The 5,026-nt window shown below is 41.5% G+C and overlaps 1 long non-coding RNA gene across 1 annotated transcript; it reads left to right on the top strand.

The window, feature by feature from the left end:
* Positions 1-467: 467 nt before the first annotated feature.
* LOC146959535 (uncharacterized) lies at positions 468-4,534 on the top strand. Its single transcript, XR_015035608.1, has 5 exons — positions 468-542; positions 1,730-1,784; positions 2,190-2,274; positions 2,537-2,627; positions 4,470-4,534. It is a non-coding gene; the product is annotated as an uncharacterized LOC146959535 (long non-coding RNA).
* The last annotated feature ends 492 nt before the right edge of the window (positions 4,535-5,026 follow it).

The raw sequence follows: 5,026 nt of genomic DNA, 5'->3' as shown, positions 1-5,026 counted from the left end.
CTCGACAAATACACAATTCAACAACTCCACAACGCTCTGGTGGACAAGTTGTGACCTGCACATTCACCACGCTATGAGATAATAACACAACGTTACCAGACAGAGTTGTTTTAGAGGGAAATTCATGCAAAACAGCTGATGTGCGTTGCCTTAAGGGACCGTTTTTTAGCAAGCAGTCTCTGCATTTGCCTACACACTGTTAAGCATTAGTTAAACATTAATAAATACTGAATTCTTCATTTATAACACATGAATACTCATTAGTATGTACCCACACAGCAGGAGACTCCGACGCGGATCCGCATTCAAGTCACCAAACCCGCGTGACTGTCACATTCGTTTGGCCGCCGCCTAGAGGATCAGCCCCGCCTCCAGGCAGAGCCGTTATTCTACCGTCAAACAGCGGATCCCGAACGGACCCGTGTGGGACGTGTGGACATGGACGCGCCTTTACTGTAACGGTCGACCACAGTAGTCCACACCGAGCCGAGACTAGAGGAGTCATCTTTCTTTGCTGGGACACGGTTGTGCTGAAGCCTCTAGTAAGTTTATTGATTTATTGATGTATTGCGACATTCACAGTAAACATTGGCCTTTGTGTTTTTAATCGTCATGTATATTAATGCTTGTAATGACGTTGTTTGATATTAGCACTGTTAGAACTTTTGTAGTTTTGTGCAACAGGCTAGGTTAGCTTCTAGTTGAGATGTGATGATGCACGTCTGTAGCTATTTTGTTTTAAAATGGGATAGCAATTTCGGGAGAATATGTTGTGGTTGTGTGACTAAAAAAACACACATTGTTATTTGGTAACGTTATGGTTATCTGTTTTAATGTATCGCAGCTGTTATGCTGTGTAACGTTAGCCTATGCTAGCGGTAACTTAGCTGCTATTTCTCCGACCTCGACCTCCCATTTCCTCGATTTAAGTAGGCTATGCCCGGTGTTCCGACTCCCAGTAATTACGAGTCGCCCTCTTCATACACATTACGGTGTTTTTTTTTTTAAATAATTATTTTCTTTTCTTTAAAACTAACTAGCCGCTCGGCTTTTATTTAAAAAATAAAAAACACCGTAATGTTTATGAAGAGGGCAACCAACTCCAACGTTACGGAGTTTAGAATGACTTTTTTAAGCCTCTCTTTGCTCCTCATGTCGTAATTCTCCGTGACTTTTCGCTAGCCGAGCGGCTAACGGCGCTGTTGTACTGTATATCAGCACGGGTGTGATTCGGTCGTAGGCACGAGGCCGCACACCCGTGCTGATATACAGTACAACAGCACTCCCTCTGCCTTTATTCATCCCACGACGGGGAAATTCACAAGTTACAGCAGCAGTACAAACACACTCACACATGCCATGCACACTGGCAATATTAATGTTTAAGCTTGTCAGTGCTTTATGATGATTAATATATGCTGAGAAACAAGATAAAATTGTAAATCAAGCAGGAAAGACCAATAATTTGTGTTTAATGAATCAAATATAATCAGATATTGTTTTGGTCATAAATAGGCTATGTTTAATTCGCTGGGGAGGAGGGGCGGGCACACAGCTTTTCTTTTTTTTTAAACTTTTTTTTTAAATAGTGAGGGCTGTCATTTTTGCTAAGCTTAAGTCAACTAAAGTTAGCTATTTTGTGTCTTCTATGTCCTGCCTTGAGTTTATGTTGTCTACACACCCACATACTTGACTTTTTTTCAACATTTTTTCTATTTTTACTGTGCAGATAATCCTCCAGCTATGCCAATATTTGACATGTCTCTGGGTGCTGCTGTGTAGTGGTGAGTATTAGCCTACTATTCAATTGCTTTTGTTGGTTTTAGGGATGCACATTTTGAATTTTTTTTCTGACTGATGATAACCAACGCTTGTTAACCGATATGATTACAATGCTCTCGGGGGCGATCACTTTTTCTCTTTTGCGCAGCTCTGTTGTAACAGGTGATGCAGATCGATGTCCCTGTAGGCTACATTTGTTGTCTGGCCTTCTTTTATGATATTATTCCTTTTTTAATATTGTGAGTAAAGATAATTACTGCAAGTCCTATTGCCTTTAAGATTCTAATGTTCATTTTTTTTGTTGAAACTATTTTGGAGAGATATGTCTAATAATCAGTCTTCATTACAACACAAAATAATATGGCACCACAAACTAAACCAATTTCCATTTGTCTTTCTTTCTCTAGTGAATGTGGCAGTGTAAAGGGTGTTCAGTTGCTGTGCAATATTTGACATGTCTCAGGGTGCTGTGTCAAAGGCTCTGCAGTAGTGGTGAGTATTACTAAATCAGTTGTTGTTTTCTGAGTTTATTGTTTTTTTTTCATTTATGTATATTATTTTTAAACAATTACTCAGTAATGAAAAAGAAATAGGGGGCATCATTGCACCAATGGATGAAGTAAATATATTCTCTGGGTTGGGGGTGTAACAACTGATTGTCTTCAAGACAAAAATGCCTTTTACCAGGACAAATGAGAATTTTCACAGACATGAACTCAAACAACACAACTTCTCCTCTGCTTTTCTGCCGTAGGATGATGACGTGGATCTGGGAAGAGAATGCGTCCTAAAGACCCTCTGCGTTTACCTGAATGAGGACCCGGAGAATCTATTGAGAGTATGTGGTAAGTATTACTTAGGTTTAGTATGTTGAGATGTTATCTTTCGTATTTTATATAAACTTTAAAACATCTACTCATTGTAATTACTTTACAGTCAGCTAAGTTGTAGGATAATATGGTAGTGCTCTTAATATCAAAGTGTGTGTTTATTTTTCATTAAAGGGATAGTTCGGGTCTTTTGATATCTATCTATACCCTTGTTTTAGCACAGAGCTAAAGGGAGAGCTTTATGGACCTGATGTGATGCTGAACCTCATCAGATGGAGTTCCATAGACTGTAGGAAAGAGGTTAGAGCAGAGAAGAGTGATCGTTGCAGCGCAGTCCATGGTGGAAGATCAGACCAACAAATATACAGACAGACAGCGTGCATCACCTCCAAGGATGGTGCTGCTGGAAAAAAAAAAGAACAGCACTCCTCTGCAGCCAGCTGACGTGTAGCTCACCTGCAGCTGTCAGAGGATCCTCGCTCTTTCTTTAGCCTGGCGTTTGGATGCACTTTGTTCAACATGTGAAGATCTAACCACCATCTGACCACCGGTCAGCTGAGCCAGCTAACAGAGTGGACGTGGCTGGTGTGTAGGCTCGCTATTTTATAACGGCAAGAAAAAATAATCGTCCTGATAGTGTGTACATTTGTCCGGCTGATCTTCCATCACGGACTGCGCTGCATTACTGATCATCACCCGGTCACCCTGTCTGTCACAGCTGCAGCTGTGGTCTAACTTCAGCTTGTTGCTTCCCTGTCCCTCCTCTCTGTGTCTGCCCGTTCTAACTCCATCTGACGAGGTTCAGCATCACATCAGGTTCATAAAGGTCTCCCCTTGGCTCTGTGCTAAAACAAGGGATGGCTTCATCACTTGTGTCATAATCAGATTACGTGAACTATCCGAGCAGTAAACTCAGTGAAACAGCTGATGGAAATGCGCACAGCCGTCTAGAGGCGGCAGCGCGCAGTGATACGGAGGGAGAGAAAATAGCAGCAAGCGATTGTGAGGTCAGACTTTTTTGTGGACAACGGTTTTGTGATGCAAATGTATCACTCTTTTGAACGCATATTGTTTTGAGAAGTAAAACGCTTTATTTTCGTGACCCCAGCCAACTAACCGGACTACATTCGTCAGCACCGCAAACTCTCAAAGTGTGAGAGAGAGAATTAAACATAGCCTATTTATTATCAGTTACTATGACCAAAACAATATTTGATTCGTTAAACATAAATTGGTCTTCCCTGTAGGATTTGTTTTATTTACAATCTTATTTCTCAGCATATAGGCCTATTAATTATCATGACAACATAAAGCACTGACGAATAAGCCTAAACATTGATACAGGACTCTGTAACACAACTCATCACACATTCATGCTCTCCCTGTGTGATCATCTAGGAAGCAGACAGTCTGAGGTTGAAGTTTAGGTGACACTGTGACAGGTCTCTGTACGTCTTGACCACATGTCAGCTGTTCAGCTGTAGTAGAGGAGAACTCAGCTGTTTTTAGCTCCACCGCACGTAGCGTTTTTTTTTTTTTTTTTAGGAGCTCCGGTATATTGCGGCTTTATGCGGGAGGACACGCGATAAACTACAGCTGATCCAATGTATTTATCTGAGCTTGGTCACCGTGAGAGGCGCTTTGAGCTGCGTTCATATTAAGTTACACCTGACGCAGGACAGGGCATTTTGACAGGTCTGCGCTCACATCAGCTGTGTTTATTTACCCTCACCCTGTCACATAAGCGATCAGCTGTTTTTTTTGTTTTTTTTAACGTTTGATGTCTTTTTTTCTTTTTGCTCGAAATTAAACATGGTATGACCTTGACTCCCTATATATCTGTCTGTTTGATTACAGGTGCTGTAAGAAAAAATACAGTGACAGGTCAGCCACAGATGACGAGGTGACCAAACACGCCATCCACCTTGTGGCAGATTGTGCAGCGAGGAGACGTGTCCCGCCTCCATCCACGCGAGAACCCCAGTAGCATGTACTTTAAAAGAATAAACAATATTTGTATTGAACTTCTTGTCGTTCACCAGTTATTCATTTTCTGATATTTTAGCTTCACATTTCATTGAAGTTGTAGCCTCATTTTGTACAGTTAATTGATGTCTTGACTTCAACCTTTTCTGTATATTGACAATAGTGTTGAGTTAAAAATGCAAGGCAATGCAGATTTAAGCTTGGTGTAGAAGTCTAGGCTAGGCATAGTTATAGTTTTAGTTTAAGCTATTTTATGGAGATTTTGAAAATGATGAACGGGTCCAAAACGGACCCGGGCCAGAGGGTTTTTTTGCGTCCGTTTCGGATCCGCGGCGGATTTGCGTGTCCCGAACGGACCCGGGCCAGAGGTAATTTATAAGTCCGTTGCGGGTCCCAAACGGATCCGGGCCAGAGGGTTATTATGAGTC

This window comes from Trachurus japonicus, unplaced genomic scaffold (assembly GCF_045865225.1).
Source record: "Trachurus japonicus isolate A0001 unplaced genomic scaffold, Traja_1.0 AP031177.1".
Classification (NCBI taxonomy): domain Eukaryota; kingdom Metazoa; phylum Chordata; class Actinopteri; order Carangiformes; family Carangidae; genus Trachurus; species Trachurus japonicus.
This window is presented reverse-complemented; position numbering and strand designations above follow the sequence as displayed.